The sequence below is a fragment of the Neomonachus schauinslandi genome, chromosome 10 (assembly GCF_002201575.2).
Source record: "Neomonachus schauinslandi chromosome 10, ASM220157v2, whole genome shotgun sequence".
Lineage (NCBI taxonomy): Eukaryota > Metazoa > Chordata > Mammalia > Carnivora > Phocidae > Neomonachus > Neomonachus schauinslandi.
Window position 1 is genome coordinate 77,462,464 of NC_058412.1, and position 18,344 is coordinate 77,480,807.

Below are 18,344 nucleotides of genomic sequence, written 5' to 3' on the forward strand. Positions count from 1 at the left end.
TGCGTTTGTACAAGGCTAACGCAAAGTGCAACTTGCACAAAGAACCAGAAGTGATAAAATTCTCCACTGAAACAGAGGGGAGCACTTGTCGTGATGAGCACTGGGTGATGAATGGAAGTGGCGAATCACTATATTGTACACCTGAAACTAATATTACACTGTGTGCTAACTAACTGGAATTTACATAAAAACTTAAAAAACCCACAAAGAAATAGAGGGGAAAAGCTGGGTCTGCACTGGAGTCCTGGCTGTCACTTTCCAGCCTGGCCTCAGTTTCCCACTTCTCACCAAACCTGTCACACAGGCTGCTGTGGAGGACAGAATGAGGTGATGTAATGCATAAAGGAAGGATGGAGCTAATGGGAGGGATCATTGCTCACTTATTTTTGGCATCTCTCAGAATGCAGCACATGGGCGCCCACCCACACCACCTCCACACAAGGCCTGCTCTGGCTGTCCCGTCCCTAACTCGTGCCGCCCACAGGAGATGCTCTGTGGCTGGGGAGCGGCCTGCGCGGGGAGGGAGGGACGGGTGGCGGACCCACGTGGGGGCAGGATCCACCTGGAGACCCTGGCCAGCAGAGGGCGTGAAGGGCCCCGTGGGTTAGAAGCTGGTGCCCGGCAGCAAAGCCCCGCCTGCCGCTGCCTGCCAGGGACTGAGCGGCACTGAGGAGGGCGAGCAGGGATCAGCAGCAAATTCCCTGCACGGGCCAGATGACTCAGGGGCCCGCAGAGCTCACAGAGCTACGAATGGAGACTGGACAGGACATGGCGGTGGCCACGTGGAGCCACGGACCCATCACAACCTCATGTGCCGGCCCTAAGCAAAGAAATGTGCAGGGGCTGGAAGCAGGTGAAAAGGGGTGTAAGATGGGGTGGGGAGGGTTGACTGGAAGGCCACCCTCTCCCACAATGACTGACAGCCAGCTCGCCCGGCCACACCACCAGGACATCCCTCTGCCTCATCCCTGCCAGCCAGCCCCACTCAGTGGAGAGAGAAAAGCAGGGATGATGCTCTGAGCCCCCTCACCTGTAGGCACCTGAAAAATGGGAAGGTGAACCTAGGCTTTCCAGAAAGTGGTGCCCTGACCTCAAATCCCAGAAACAAGAGAACAAAGGGTTGGCTTCACCTCACAAGAAGGGGAGTGAGAGGGCGCCTGGCACAGACAGGCAGAGAGTGTGGGGAGGGGGTCCATGTCCATTAGGCATCTGTACCGCAGGACCATGGGAAGGAAGCTGAAGCCCAAGAACAGGGGCTGCACTTCATGGAGACAATTCTGTCAAGACGGTGACTGAAATCCGCGGCTGGACAGTGAATTCAGTGACTGAGTTCTCTAGCAACTGCAAGAAAGGGCTCAGGGAACATGGCATCTTACCTCCAGACTAGGACATCACCCCCTGCACACCAGGGCTGAGTTAAAGGCCTCTCCTTCACCTTCACAGGAAGGAGCTGCTAACCTACAATGTTGGTGGGAAGAAAAACTGCATTTTTTTATTATGCTAAAACACACAGCAGCTGCATTTTTAATTTCTCAGCAAGAATAAAAGCCAAAAGCCATAGTGATGCTACTGGAAGAATATTTACAGTTCAGAATAAAATAATTATTACAAAAATATGATTGACAGAGTGTGATAAGAGGTAAAAAAAAAAAGTTAACTCAGTAAAGCTGCATCAGGAAGAACTGAAAATGCAGATGAAGATATGGCCTTTAGAAGCTTAGAATTTCAGAGGTGGTAAACACTGCAGTCTTCACTTGACAACTAACCATTTTTCAAGCAATGGAACTGAAGCTGAGAGGTTCGACACTGTAACTTGCTCCGGGACACAGTGAATTAGTGACAAAACAGTCCTCTCAGCTAATCAAATATGATGATTCAATGTGATTCAAAATACATTTATTTTTAAATTTTTTATCTTTTTTTAAAGATTTATTTATTTATTTATTTATTTATTTATTTATTTATTTATTTGACAGAGAGAGAGACACAGCGAGAGAGGGAACACAAGCAGGGGGAGTGGGAGAGGGAGACAGGCTTCCGGCGGAGCAGGGAGCCCGATGTGGGGCTCGATCCCAGGACCCTGGGATCATGACCTGAGCTGAAGGCAGATGCTTAACCGACTAAGCCACCCAGGAGCCCCTATATATATTTTTTTAAGATTTTATTTATTTATTTATTTGAGAAGGAGAGCGAGCACAAGCAGGGGGAATGGCAGAGGGATGCAAGGCTCGCTTGATCCCAAGGCCCTGGGGATTATGACCTGAACCGAAGGCAGACACTTAACCAACTGAACCACCCAGGCACCCCTCAAAATACTTTTAATAATAAAACCGTAAGCAGGTGATATTAATTAAAAATGGTGGAATAAGGACCTCCAAAAAAATCTCTCCAGAAAAGCAAGGAGAAAACTGGGGAAAATATTAGAATCAACTTTGTCACAATTCTGGAAAGTAACCAAAGGCTTGCAGCACTCCATGGAGAATTAATCAAGAGACATGGCTGTATCTTGGTACAAAGTGAGCTTTGTAGCATTTTAACTTGCTACAAACTAACTTGCTTCCAACCCCCTGCTCTCTTAACTCCATGGTAGCCTTGAAAGCCAACAGCTTCACAATTACTCTGTAAATCAGCAGTCTGGCAGCCACTAGAGGGTGAAGAACCAAGCTGGAACTTCTTCAAAGCTCCATTCCCAGAGAACTATCATTCTACCTCTCTGGTGGTTCCCTGGAAAACCCTAATCTGACCTGAGTCAGAGCTCCCTCAGTATGAAAAGCCCTTTTCCCTCCACTGAGGTATTTGTTAAAAACAATTAAAGGCAAATGTTTACATTAAATGAAAATGGGTTAAATACTTCAAATAAAAGAGACTGACAGGATGGATTTTTAAATGATCTATTTATATGCTGTCTATAAGAGACACACTTTAAATTCAAAGACAGAGAGGCACCTGGGTGGCTCAGTCGTTAAGCGCCTGCCTTTGACTCAGGTCATGATCCCAGGATCCTGGGGTCGAGCCCCACGTCGGGCTCCCTGCTCAGCGGGGAGCCTGCTTCTCCCTCTCCCACTCCCCCTGCTTGTGTTCCTGCTCACACTATCTCTCTCTCTGTCAAATAAATAAAATATTTAAAAATAAATAAGTTCAAAGACACAAATAAGCTGAAAGTGAAAGGATGGAAAAAGATATACAATGCAAACAATAACTAAAACAGAGATGGGGTAGCTATACTAATATCAGACAAAACAGACTCCAAGACAAAATTACTAGAGACAATGTGGGAAATTTGACCCTACAATAATAGGGTCAATTAATCAAGATTTAACAATTATATACATATATGCACCTAATAACAGAGCTCCAAAATACACAAAACTGACAGAATTAAAGGAAGAAATAGACGATTAGGCAGTGATAGTTGGAGTCTTCAATGTCCCATTTCGATAATTATGGAACAACTAGACATAGTATCAACAAGGAAACAGAAGACTTGAGTACATGATAAACCAACTAGATCTAACAGATCAGAACACTCACTCAAGCACATTCTTCTCACGGGCACATGCAACACTCTCCAAGACAGGACATTTTTTAGGCCATAAAACAAGTCTTAGTATATTTTAAAAGATTAAAATCATACAAAGTATGTGGTTCTCCAACCACAACAGAATTAAAAATTAATAACTGAAGGAAATTTGGGAAATTCACAATGTCTAGAATAAATTAAATAACATACTCCTAAGCAACAATAGGTTAAAGAAAAAAATCATGAGACATTAGAAAATACTTTGAGATTAATAAAAACAAAAACTTATGGAATACAGCTAAAGCAGTGCTTAAAAGGAAATTTACAGCTGTAAATGCCTATATTTAAAAAGAAGAAAGATCTCAATCAATAGCCTAATAACCCACCTTAAGAAATTTAAAAGGAGCAAACTAAACTGAAAGCAAGAGGAAAAAAGATAATAAAGATGAGAGAAGAAATTAATGAAATTGAGAAGAGAAAAACAATACAGAAAATCAACAAAAGCAAAAGTTGGTTCTTTGAAAAGATCAACAAAATGGACAAACCTTTAGCTAGACTGACCAAGAAAAAAGGAAAAAAGACTCAACTTACTAAAATCAGAATGAAAAAGGGACCATCACTACTGACCTTACAGAAATAAAAATGACTATAAGGAAGTACTATGAACAATTGTATGCCAACAAACTAGATAACCCAGATGCACACAATCTGAGAAAGACACAAACTACCAAAACTGACTCAAGACTTGACCTATTACAACTAAAGAGACAATTGGGAATTTTGAAACCTTCCACAAGGAAAATCCCAGGCTCAGGCTTTACTGGTGAATTCCACCAAATGTTTAAAGAAGACTACTAATGTACTTTCTTCTGGGAGATGATGAAAATGTCCTGGACTCTGGTGGGATATGTGAATTATATTTCAATTACTTAGAAAGGGGGGAAACAAAAGCAATCTAGTACAGCTGTAACAATATAATTCCTGGATCTTTTTTTTTCTTATTTGATAAAGTTGAACATTATTTGTTTGGGTGTATGTGAATCACACAACCCCATCTTTTTTTTTAATCTTAAAAGCAGGTGATTTTCTATTTCATCTCCTCCAAACCTTTTCTACACTGTGAAAGCTTTTGATAAAGTTGAATGACATGAGTCAGGTGAGGAGGAAATATATACAATATCTATGAGAAAGGGAATATATATTTCTGATTTATAAAGAGCTCTTATAAAGCAATACGGAAAATGCAAACAATTCCATTGAAAAGTGGGCAAAGAATATGTAAAAGTATTCACATGATAGGGAATAGCCAGTAAGTGTATAAAAAATGGCCAACTCCACTAACCAAATGTAACAAGACTATTAGAAATTTTAAAAGGTAGATACTATTCACCATTGGTAGACTGTGAGAAATGGTACTCCCATATGCTCCTGATAGGAGTTAAAAAATGATATACATTTTTTGGACAGCCATTTGGCAGTTTTTATCAAAATATTAAATGTAGCATAGCAATTCCACTTCTGGAAATTTATTCTATAGAAATATTCAGAAGCACACATAGATAAATGAGCAAATATGTTCCCTACAGCCAGATTTGTATTAAAATTTAGACATACCATAAATATTCCTTGGTATGGGAATGGTTAACTGAATTATTTAGAATACTAAGGAGTGGTTAAAAGAAATGAAGTAGATCTATTTACTGACATGGAAGTATTTATAAAAGAGTTTATGAAGTTTAAGGATCTGCAGGAAAGTATGCAAACATAGTATTTCATTTTTGCAAAAAATGTGCACCCCAACATGTATGTGTGTCTGTGCAAATATAACCAGTTATAGACCAAGCTGGACTCCTCAGAGTAAAAGCAGAAACCTACAGCATCCTTCCTCACACTCACTGTGTGGACCTCTTCCTGCCACCTCCACACATCTCAGCCAGAGCTTTTCCAGGCTTTCTGAAATAGATGAATAGACCATCTATCTTTGGCATCAAGCACTTCCAGTTCCAGTCAACTGGAAGGTAGAGTCCTTTCCACAAGAAAGTATCTTTACTCCCTGGCTAATGGAGGCCCAGAGGCTCATGGGGGAAAGTGTGGGCACCTACCTGCCTGGCCCACCACCTGGCTTAGACTTGGACAAAGGGTCCCCAAGGACAGGCCCACTCCAGGGCCAGGGCCCTCCAGGTGGACTGAAACCCCCCCTCTCCACCCCTACTTCCACCTTCCTCCAGGAGTATTGACCCTGACCTGGGCCTACCTCCCCTCTGCTGGCTCCCAAACTCTCCAGGAATCCCTTTGGCCAAGTCCCTCTTGGGGAGCCCTCACCCTGGTCACACCTCTGGCAGGACTGCCATCAGTCCAGAGACTTTCCCAAGTACTTTCCACAACCTCTGGGCACAAAGTGCCAGGATCACCCCTTCCCCCTTCCAGTGGGAAGGTTCAGGGAAGGAAATGGGCTCACTGATAATGTCTCCAAAGAAATTCTCTCCACCTGAGGTTCTAGGTCTTTGGCAGGCTGGCGATAGTTGGGGCCAATGTGCCCCCTAACTTCACCACACTGTATAAATAATAAGGGCTGTGCAGTACCACACGACTGTCCTCAGTCAAGAATGCAGAAGGAAATGCTGCTTCACATTCTGTTGTGTCAAAGTACAGAAAAAATCTGAAAAGATACACAGCGGCTTATCTCTGGAAAAGGGATTATAAGCTTTTTACTCTATGTGCTTCTGTAGTGTTTCATTTTCTTTTTAATTACTCATGTAATTAAGATAATTAAAGACCCCCCCCCCAAAAAAAATGTTTCCTGAGTCTATTTTCTGACCTTCTCAGCCTAGGCAGACTGTCTTTTGCTGACGACATGCCATCAGCAGGAGCCGGGCCAAGGCTCTGAATCCTCATGTCCACCCAAATCCACCTGAGCTCTCAGAGAGTCACTTGGGCACCATCCCCAGAGATTCTGATGTAATTGGTGGGGAAGGGGTTTGGGCATTAGGATGGGTTAGAAACTCCCCAGGGGACTCTAATGTGCAGCCAGGGTTAAGAAGCAATGGGCTTGCTCCTTTCAACAGGGCCCAAACCACTCACAGCCATCCCTGCACCCACCTCCCGCTCCCCTTCCTGGGTCAGCACCACCTCCTCCTAACACAGTGGAGCTGGAGAGACACTCCAGAGGTAGAAGCGGCATTTGGTGAGGAGATCAAGCCATGGGAGCCCACAGCCAGGCGTGGGAGGGCTGACATTATGCCCCAGTGTCACTCACTCTCCACCAAATGGTGTGGCCAGTCCACTGGAAAAGAGACCCTTTCAACTGGACCTCAGAACCTTCAAGAGTCAGGATCTGTTAAAGCATTTCCATTTTTCTCCAGCTTTCTTTACTTACTCTGGATCATCAGCTGCCACTGTTTCATGTACATCATGCAATCTTTGTATTTGTTTTTTTGGTGTTTTTGTTTTGTTTTGCTTTTTTCCTTGTCTGAAGGGTCTTTTTGACTGATTCCCCACCCCCCCCCACACACACAAAATGGGATGTAAAGGTGAATTTTTGAGCTCCTCCAGGCACAAAAATGTCTTTTCCAGTCCTTGCACCTGATTAACAGGTTAGTAGGGACGAGTGTGCTAGGCTGGAGACCATCTCCCCCAGACCTTGGCAGATGTCACACCACCGTGGCTTCCAATGGTGCTGACGAGAAGTGTGCTGCTGGTTTGAGTCTGTTCTTGTTGGCAACCTGCTTTTTCTCTCCAGAAGTTTTAACAGTATTTCTTCATCCTTACAATCTCGAAGTTTTGCTGGAATGTATTTCCCTCAGGGCTCTCCTTTGAATGGGAGGCTGGCCGGGGCTCTGGCTGGGTTGGTGGGACTCTCTCACAACTGCAAAAAGAAGACAGCTTCATTCTGGGTGGAAAGTACGTGATGCCTTTTACTCCTGGGCAGCATCATCTTTCCCTTTTTTATGCTCCTGAAGGTCTGAAGTCACCTCAGACTGTGCAATAATTTTTTCTCAGACCCCACACCACCACCAGGACATGCCTAGTCTCTTCACCATCCTGAAGAGAATGCTCTCAGGGTTCTGTCCTGGGGGCAAGCTGGACTCTTTTTTTTTTTTTAAAGGTTTTATTTATTTGAGAGACAGAACGCACTACAGAGAGAGAGCAAGCACAAGTGGGGGGCAGAGGGAGAGGGAAAACTAGGCTCCCCACTGAGCAGGGAGCCGGATGCGGGGCTAGATCCCAGGACCCCGGGATCATGACCTAAGCCGAAGGCAGACGCTTAACTGACTGAGCCACCCAGGTGCTCTGGTGGAGGACTCTTCTAATTCTGTTTACCTGCATGGTGCTTGGAGCATCTCCAGGGCTCCCATGAAAGACTTATTGTCTAGGGTGTTGGGCTGTACTGTCTTCTGCTCTGGTTTCCTTGTCAATCCAATCTGGTTTTACCTTCTAGAGATTCCTCTGCATTCCCAGTTTGCTGAGGGTATTAGGACTTCACTTCTTTTTGTCTCTCATTTACCCTTTCATGGGGACCAGGGAGGGAAGAAAGTGGATGTGCCTAGTCTACTATCCCAAACTCATAACTCCCAGAACAATAGCTTTATTAAATCAAACTTCTGAAGAGAATCACACTGACCACACCTCATCTGAATCCCTCATTGGAGAGGCAAGGAAACAGAGACCCAGAAAGGCCAGTGACTTACCCATGTGCCCCATCAGCTGGTCAGTGGGAAGCCAGGACAAATCAAGGGTCCTGCCACACAGGCAGTGCTTGGAAGCCAAGACCATGAGACCTCCCAGTTCCTGCAGGTGTGTTTCTAATGAGGAAATCAGACAAGGCCTCAAACAAGGACAGCTATATGCCCCTGGCCCTGGCAGAACAGTGAAGCCCGCAGCGCTTCTTAGCTCTCTCTGGCAATCTTGATGGCTGGGAGATGCAAAGCAAAACTCTCCCAAAGGAATGCTAAGACCAGGAAGGCAGGCTGGCTCACCTTAGCACTGGACCCAGCTTCAGAGATGGCTGAGCCAGGCCTCTGCACAAAGCACACCCCCCTCCTTGCCCAGGGGTCCAGCAGTGGGGACTGTTTGAGCAGGCTGTTCACCCAGCCTAGCATCTGCAATCACCTTGGTTGTGGGCCCAAGCACATGAGCCAGAGACTCAACCCCAGAGCGTCTAGAAATCCCTGACAAACAGAGCTGGACACAGGCACTCCCAGGAACAGCTCCTGGGTAGACCACAAGATAGAGACTGCTTTTGGAACCCCTCATGGGTTCCAATCAGCAATACATGTGCTCAAACTTTGATTGAAAGCGGAAAGCCATCTTTTTAGGTGCAGGAGGAGTCCAGAGAAGCAGGAAGAGGGAAGAAGGGAGAGAAAGCCCCACCCCCACACATCTACAGACATTTGGCTGAGGACCACTCTGCAGGAGGGGGAGAGTGCACCAGAGGCCAATTTGGGGAGTGTTTCCAGGCTGACTAGAGCAGAGAAGCAACCACACCAGCACACCATGTAAACACAGTGTGAAGGAGAGAGAGAGATGCTGGGTACAGTGGCCACATAACTGATTCCCCCTGCCATGTGACAGGAAGCCCCCTGAAGCCACCCACAGGGAGCGAGGTGCAGGCCTGCTTGGCTCAGCGCTGGTGTGAGAAGGGGAGATCAGTCCATGGTGAGAGACAGACACAACAGGCAGAGAAATGCGGGGAAAGGAGCTCTGGGAAGGCTCCCAGCAGCCTCAACTCCAAAGGCCACTTCAGCCCCCAGGCTCTCCCGCAGGGACACCTGGAGTCCATGTCACGCGGATTAACAGTTACTCTTTCCCTGATCCCACCATAAGCAATTCAGAAGGCAGGCACCGGCTCCTCGAGGTCATTAGATTCCTGCTGGTCCACTGGTTCTGGGATTTTACAGAGGACTCTGTCCATCACTGTAAAATTTTTCCTCAGTACCTTCTAGCTCTAGGCACTGGGCTAGGCACCCGGGACACAAAAGTGACAACACAGGGAGGACCCAAAGATCTGGGAGCAATTATGATACAGCGTGGCAGATGCCCGGACAGAAGAACAGGCAACTCTGAGGCCAGGAAGGAGGGCTGCTCAGCATGGAAGAAAGTGGGACCTAGGCTGAGTGTCCAGGTGTCCCTGCGGGTAAATGAATAGAAAATTTGTTGGACAAATACTAAGTGAACAAAACCTGTTCGAGCCACTAGAAGAAGTGTGAGCACTGGACTGGGGGAAGGTAAAGACACTGAGCTAGAGAAATAAGCAGGGGAAAGCTAGATGATTCTAGAATATTAAGCCTTGTTAAGGGGTTTGGGCTCTATTTTGACAAGATTTTCAGCAGGAGAATGATATCTGAGTATCAGAAAGATCCCCTTGGCTGAAGGGTTGAGTCAGGAGCGTGTGGGGACAAGGGTGGTAGCATGGGATGGAGAGGAATGGGCTGATCTGAGGATTATTTGGAAGACAGAATATACAAGACATGGTGTGTAAAGTAGGGCTGGTCAAGAATAACAAGGATCAACTCTGCGTTTCAAAATCAGGCACGTGAGTGGATGGTGGATCCCTCCCTGAGACAGGGGCCTCAGCAGTGCTGGACAGAGGGAAATGAAGATGCCTGGAGATCTGCACACATGCATGTTTTCAGAGAAGAGAGAAATTAATGGCCGAAAAGGAGTAATTGTTCTAAATCTATCAATTTCATATGAACACATTCCTGTAAACATTCATAGGAACACTTACAAAAGGACATCCTGGGAGCGGCCAAAAAATTAACTCAAACCCACACCCCACAACCATCTGGGAGGGGCAAGTCTGGAGCAGACGTGCCAATGCACAATCTTTCACACAGCAGAGAAAACCAGATCACAACCGTAGGTGCATCCCGACAACCGTCTGCCAAATGACACTCACCACCTGGACCTGAGCCCAGGGTTGGAGACCTTTCTAAACCTCTCAGCACAGAGGTAGTTACTTCTGGGAGAGTCGTGGGGGCCCGAGCCTGTTGTCAGTGACCATACAATTCAGGCACTGCTTGCTCTTCGGGTATTATTTGTAAATGATCATAGAGTCCACCCAACCTGTTTGTGGTGCACAGTTCCGTGAGTACTGATACATGTAGAGATTCACGTAGCCACCACCACACCAGGACACAAACAGTTCCATCACCCCCCAAAAAACTCCCCCAGGTTGTTCCTTTACACTCACACACTCTCCCTCCCCTGATCCCTGGCAAGCACTGATCTGTTCTCCATCACTGCAGTCCTGCCTTTTTGAGAATGTCACAAAAATGGAATCGTACAGCGTGTAACGTTTTGAGACTGGTTTCTTTCACTAAGCATGATGCTTTTGAGATTTCGTCCAAGCCAATGCAGAAATCAATAGCTGTTCCTTTTACCCTTCTGGAATTAAACGCAAAAGCACTGCAAATGTATATTTGTTTTGCTCCTTTTATCACCTACATTGTCTCCTTCATGGCTGCCAAAGAAATCGTCTCTCTGCCACAGGAGCCCCGATAGCTGCAAACCAGATCCCTACTAACGAGTACACGGAAAATCAGCAACTTCAGCTGCAACAGATTAGTAAAACACTAAAGCCCCGAAGGCTCTATCTGGTATAACTTTTTTGATCATTTTTAACTCCTAAATTTAGGGATGCTCCATGTAACCCAATGAAAGAAAGAAAAATTAACCTTTATTTTAATTCTTTACAAACCTAACTTGGGAGATACGATTAAGCCTTAGTTACTGGTTTTCCTTACCATTCTTACAAAATAGGAGAAGGAGCACAGAGCACTCATGTATTCAGCAACTGACAGAAGTCTGAGCTACAAGGCAACTCTGGATGGCATGCTCACTCATTTGACAGTTTCTTCCACAGACATTACTGAGTGCCTGCGTATGCACAGCACAGTGCTGGGAACAGAGACGTGGTGCATCCTTCTGCCTTCAAGGGACAGGGTTCCAGATCGTCCCCAAACCCTAGAGCCCACTGTGAGGTTTCCTGCAGCCAGTGGACTTTCCTCACTGCAGCTTGCTTAGTTCAATTTAAATCACAGCGCTGGGACACCTGGGTGGCTCAGTCGGTTAAGCGTCTGCCTTCGGCTCAGGTCATGATCCCAGGGTCCTGGGATTGAGTCCTACATCTGGCTCGTTGCACAGTGGGGATCCTGCTTCTCCCTCTGCCCGTCTGCTGCTCTCCCTACTTGTGTGCATGCGCTGTCTCGCTCTCTGACAAATAAATAAAATCTTTAAAAAAAATAAATAAATCACAGTGTTCCTCAAGCTTTCACTATCAATGCTTTCACTACCAATGACATGGGTCACAGAGCCCCAAAGCTTGCTGAGCAACGGGGGAAGCTAATATGGGATTTAGAGTTTGTCATATATAATCCCCAAATGGTGAATTCACACATAACAATGAAAAATTGATTGTATTAGGGTTTAACTACTCTAAAGAGCAAGATACAAAGATTATGGGATCAGCTGAAAGAAAATTCTCTACTGTCACTTGTCTGGAACGTAGAGTTTTATTGCTAGCTGTTGGAGGTTTACTGTTTTTTCACACAAAAAAGAAAGAACAGTCAACAATCAATACTCATTAAAAGAGCCATGTGTAAGTCAACTTGGTAGGCAATATGGGGGTCTTGAAGAGATTTTGAGAATTGAGTCCTTACTTCCCTAAGATTATGGGGGAAAGAAGATGTGCCCACAAGAAAAGCATCAAAGCACGGCATCCCGTGATGAGTGCCAATGCGAGGCTCAGATGATAAATGGCCTGAAGTTTACAAAAGGGAGGGCCAGAATCAGCTGTTCCAGGATCTCGGTCAGGTGGGGCACAGCTGGAGTCCTCTTACCTAGCCACCCTGAGCATGCTATGGGCCCAGAGCACATGCACCTGGCTCAAAGGGGCTTGCGGCAGCTGAGAGCCTGACTTCCTGGGGCCAGACCTTGTCTGCCCAGACAGACACAGCACTCGCCCGTGGCTACCACACTGTCCAGAGCTCAGCAGGGTCCTCCAGACCCCAAACACCCTCCTGCTGCCTCCTCCACCCCAGCAGCACAGCATGGAGCCTCCACGGATGTGCAGAAGGGAAGCCCTATATCCCATCACGGCAAACCGTAAAGGCCAAAGGCTACAGAAATGCCCCCGCTGTGCTCAAACAGCATGAGGGCAGACTGTTTTCCTACATAGGACAGCAGAAGTCTATTTCACACACCTTTTTTTTCTTGAATGCACTAATTTCTGCCAGAAAGGGGGCTTTTTTTCCCAAAAGGAGGAAGACAGAGGCTGAAATCCAGAGAGGAGTCACAATCCAGGCCTGTGTGGTGACTGGACAAACCCAGGGCCAGCTCGTGGCCACCGGTCCCCGCACAGCCAGGACACCACAACACACCCTCTGCCTCACGGAACCTCAGAGGGGCCGGGAGTACAGAAGGGGTCACCGGCGCTCCGGGCAGAGTGGTGGCAGAGGACGTTAAACGCACCTGCTGCCACGGGAGCCTGGCCCTTCAGCCCAGGCTCCAATCCCAGCAAAACTCCACGTAGCCGCTCTTCCTCACACAGCCCGTCTGCCCACTGACAAGAAACGGCCTTAGGCCCGGCACGGCACAGACCGCTCGGCAACGCCAAGGGTAAGACAAGGTCTCTTAACCTCAAGACGTTAATCCTTTCTCTCAAAGTGAAAACTATTTAGTTCGCGCCCAAGGATGACAAAAATTACAAAACACGAGTCCACGTACAACCTTGTAGTTCTGTGGAGAGGACAGACATAAAAAGTGAAATGAGTCTCCAGGAGAAAGAAAAAACGTCCTGAAGGCAGCATGTGTGCAGGTGCCAATTGGACAGGCCAGTGGCTGAGACGGCTCTAGGTCTGGAACACTGGGGAGGGCGCTCCGACGTGGACTGCAGCCACGCTCCGAAGGACAGGTAAGGGTAGGCCCAGGTGAAGAAACAGCGTGGGGGTGGCAGTGCAGCCCCAGGGGAAGCGCCTGAGACCCAAGGGCAAGATGCGGTGGCCAGACAGACTGGCCCCATCAGAAGGGAGAAAAAAGTGAGGCTCGGGAGGACATGAAAGAAAAAAGGCTGGAAAGCCGGTGAGGGCCCAATGATGGAGTGCCTGAGGCTGGGACCCCCACTGTGTGTTTGGGAAATCTTGGCCCAGCAGGAAGGCAAGGGCTGGGCTGGTGGCTCAGTGTGTGGACTGCGGCGTGCCCTGCTCTCCCCTACTGCCAGAGCCAGGCTGCAAAACCCACGCAGCAACAACTCTTCCAGGGGTTGCAGGGAGCCAGGGCCGAAAAAGAGCAGAGGTGGGACTCAGGGCCTGTCAACTGTGCCCCTGTGGGGAGGGGCAGAGGGGCAGAGGAGGGCAGGCTTCCCGGAAGAACCACGCACACTTGGCCCATCCTGAGCCCCCCAAAAATGATGCAAGGGCCCCAACCCAAACAAGGAGAATCTGCACCGCCTCCCAAAGCCTTGCTGGGCATCACTCATCAGCCCCAGAAAACAATCAGAGATGGTTTCAGTTCCCCTCTGGTGGTGGCTGCCAGGATGGAGCCCTGTCTCAGAAGGAGCCTGGCATCCAGCTCCACCTTCTGTGACTGGAGCAGTGGCTGGGTGAAGGAAGAAGAAGAACCCCAGGAAGAAGACCCACGCCCCTCTCCTCACTTCTTAGGGAAGGAAGTGGTTCAACAAAGAAAGGGGTTGGGGGGTGGGGGGCGCTGGGGTTAGGGCTTTCAAAACACAGGGTTTTGCAGGCCCTGAGTTTCAATCTTGGCTCTGCCACTTAGAGCAAGGTGGCCTCTCTTTGCTTTCTCATCTGTGAAATGGGACCATGCCTTCTGGCAGGGTTGCTGCGAATTCAATGACGATGCATTGGCATAGGGCCTGGTCATAGAAAGCGCTCAATAAATGGTGACCATTTCGACCATCAGGAGGCCTTGGAGCCTCTGCAGCAGCGGGAAAGTTGCCAGCATCGCACAAGTGGTTTTCTGGCTTTGGTTCCCATGTGGCAGAGAAAGCAGTCTCCCCACCAAGGGTCTGCCCATCCCTGGTACACTGGGGCATCTACAAAAGCATCGTCCCAGGGCTCCCTTTCTTCAGAGCTCAGGGCCCTGGAGGACGGACTGGACATCCCAGGTGGCCTGGGGGTGCTGACACAGCAGCAGCGCCTCAGTCAGGGGGCCGCAGGCGGATGTCACATCCACTGAGCATCTGATCCCAGATGCTTCCCTATGTATGATGCAACCACACATAAAGCCATCACATCAGACCATAGAGCCCACACTGCACAAGGAATCCTTCCGTCTTTATTCTAAAGTCCTGAATCACAAGAGTGACAGAGTCTAGAGATTCTGATCTGGACTTAGGGGCTAGATCTTCACTAGAGTCCAGGATGGGCAAACCTGGTGAACCTCGTCTGGGTGTGCATCATCAGCAAGTGTAATCCAGCGGCAGCAAGTGGGAACGACAGTTGGCTGAGAACATGCTGTGCCTGGCAGCACAAGGCAGAATCAAATACAGCCTCTCCTCGCAAGGAACCCAAGAACGAGTTGAAGTAGTAAGACACGAACAGTAGAGAGGCCAAGGAACAAATCCCAGCAAAACGTTTCACGACTGGACAACAACAGAGAATGTTACGAAGGTCTGCAAACGGAATGATGGAGTTGGCTATGTGGAGGCTCACCAATCCTAAAACGTGACTTGGAAACACATGCAAATGAGATTTAGATGTCAGCCCCCCCGGAACCACTGAAAGGAGTCAGGACAGATGTAGTCACAGACATGGGAGCAGGCTTGCCTCTCTCAGAGTGTCGCCAGACCTATGGTGAGGGTGTCCCTGGAAGCCTTCATACACTCTCTGGCCTGCAAGGCCCAGGGTCAGGCCCAGGGAGGAGGCAAAGGAGGCCCCCTGTCTCACAGCCAGAAAAACAAAACAAAATAAAAAAACCTTCCTTCCCTAAGACTATGAACAGCTCTCGCTGGAGAACTCCGTGCACAGCTTCTCTCCTGAGTAGCAAGTGCGCTCCGCGAGCGTGTGGGGGCCAGGAAGGTGTCTAATAAGAACAGCAGGAGCACCTAGGTGTGTTGGTTTTCGGAGCAGACGTCTCTGCCATACTAAACCTGCACACCAGGCTGTCGGCTTTCAAAGCAGTTCTGAATGAACTTGGTCGGGGGAGAGATCCCTGGTTACTGACAGGGCCTGATCGCCCCTCAAGTTGGAGGGAAAGTTCGGGAGGACCTAGGATCCTGCACTAGATAGGGGTCTCCCTGCTGGGCAGAAGCACCAACTCTAAAGGACTCAGCATGGCCTGCCTCCCTAAACTCTGCAACCCTGAGTTCCCGCCTGACCTATGGATTCAGTGTTCCTGGGTCAACTGTCACCTCTTCATTCAGAGGACACATCCTGGTTTACAGGTCATCTCTCTAGGACAAGCCAAGAAGCCCCAAGTTTACCAGACCTATTAAGGAAAATGTACTAACTGTCCCAGTGTCCACAACCAGCTTTACCACTGTCTCCTCTGGGGAGCTCGCATCCTGAATTGACAAAACCCTTCCCTTCGGGGGCCCACTGGCACGCTCACCTGCCTCATGCACGTCGGGGAGGGGGGACCGTACTCACAGACCAGGCGCTCGCTCCCATCGGCTGCGCGGTGGGCTCAGCCTCCCTCCCTTTGCAAACCTACTCTCCAGGACAGCACAGAGGCAGCAAGAGCTCCCCGAGGCTTCCTGCCAGCCAGCAGAGCCGGCACCCTGAATCCAAACAGCCTGAAGCAGGAGCAGCTCACTCCCACCCGTGTCCCTGAACTGTGCACATCAACACAAGGACAAGCATGCAGGCGAGAGCCTGGCAACCACCAGGCAGAGGGACCAGCTTTCCTCAACCCACCACGTGCCCGCCTCTGGGACACATTACTTTCCAGAATTCCCTGATTTGAAAACACACTTTATTTTCACCTACTGACCAAAAATCTCACCTAAGAAAAAAATCATGGAGTCCTCTTAGGATTTCTCAGTGAAGGATAAGAGAGGACGTCACGCTTCACTGTGTCATATAATCCCACCTGTGGGAAGCAGACACGGCTCAGTGGGCACCGGGAGGCAGGAGGAGTTTTAAACTACTACAAACACTTAAGTCAAGGAATAGATTTCTTTTTCTTCCTAAAGCAACAATTTAGCAATGATATAGCAATGATAAAAGCACATTTATGCTTTGATTATACCCAAACTCTGTGAGCTAATCATTCTTAACATGCCTCACTTGACAATTGTTCAGCAAGTTTATCCTAGAAGTAATTTGTATTTCTGATGTATCACCACGTTATGAGTGAGAAACTATTCTCTCCAGCATTACACACACACACACACACACACACACACACACACGTGTGCAGGTGCCCCAGTCGTTAAGCGTCTGCCTTGGGCTCAGGTCATGGTCCCAGGGTCCTGGGATCGAGCCCCACATCAGGCTCCCTGCTCAGCGGGAAGCCTGCTTCTCCCTCTCCCTCTGCTCCCCCTGCTTGTGTTCCCTCTCTCGCTGTGTCTCTCTGTCAAATAAATAAAATCTTAAAAAAAAAAAAAAAAAGAAAGAAAAGAAATGCTGCTGCAGTTAGAAGTGCTGCTTTTGTGGCCCTCCGTCGGGGTGGCACTCTCTGGCCCAGCCTCGCCCCCAGAGTGACATCTGCAAAGCACAGCGCACGTAAGAGAGCCCCAGCCATGCTCATCAGGGCTGTCAGCGATACTCCGAGCTCCCGTCAGCTCCATGCAGACCAGAGCCTCAAACCGGTGAGGACAAGGTAAAATGATCCCGACAGAGTTATAAAAAGTGAGAGGCTACTGAGAAAAGCTGACACCGAATATATAAGTAGGCATCAAGGTACCCACCTCCTTACACACACCTCACAAGAGTTCATTTTAATCCCTCTCCTTACTTTGGGTGCACACTCTCTCATCCTTTCCTCCAGAACAATCTTTGTGAAGCCTCCCTGTGCACAGTGGTTATCATGGTTTTATAGTCATGATACGATACTCTTTGTCCCCGTCACTCTTGGTGATCTGTCCGATGCATGGGGCATCTCGGGTGGAGCCCTCCTAGGGAGCACTTGCCTTGGAGTTCTAAGACCTGGTCCTTGTCCCAAATGTGCTACCTAATATGGAAATACTCTTCGGAAATCCATATGATTGCTCCCTGCCTATTCTTCATCTGAGACAGAGAAGGCATTTTTCTTGTCTATACTGAGGATCCAGTGAGATACCATGCACACAAATGCCCAATCCCCTTTCATTTGGCAATGGACCCATGAGTGTTTATTGACACGAATGTCAATCAGAGAAGAAAAAGGCCACTTTTATTTCTCCCCATGGGTTCCCACAGAGCTCAAGGGAGTATATAGTACAAAAGCCAGGCCCTAACGGAATTGCTCACACCAACAGACCCTCCCAGATCCTCCCGGGGCTCTCCTCCTTGTAGGTGAAGACAGCCCACATTCCGGAGCTCTTAGGACTTGGATCTAGAGGGTCCTCACTCAACCCCAGGGCTAGCAGGGCCCTTCCTGTGCCTCTTTACACAATAAAAACATCTGCTGAGCTGACCCCAGCCTCCATTCCCACAGATCCCATCTTCAAAACAGACCTCAAAAATCAGCAACATTCTCTTCCTCCCACCTGCTGCCTCACCTTCAGCACAGGTGCACAAAACAGAGGTACCAGAACATTTAACCTCATGAAGATCGGACCTGGGGGCTGCCCTACCCACAGATGACCATGCAAGAACTTGGTTCCAGGGACTGTTTCCCAGCACAGGATGCCGTGGACAGGAACATGGGATGGAAATCCAGGACT

At 48.2% G+C, this 18,344-nt stretch overlaps 1 protein-coding gene across 2 annotated transcripts in view; it reads right to left on the minus strand.

The window, feature by feature from the left end:
- Positions 1 to 18,344, minus strand: part of CRACDL (CRACD like) — a 134,162-nt gene that overhangs the window by 85,998 nt on the left and 29,820 nt on the right. Inside the window, exon 1 of one of the 2 annotated variants that reach the window (XM_021701196.1) lies at positions 1,377 to 1,400. The exons of the other annotated variant lie outside the window; for it this stretch is intronic. The gene's annotated coding sequence lies outside the window, so the exon portion shown is untranslated. Of the gene's footprint in view, positions 1 to 1,376; positions 1,401 to 18,344 lie in introns of those variants that run through there. 2 annotated transcript variants of the gene reach the window in all.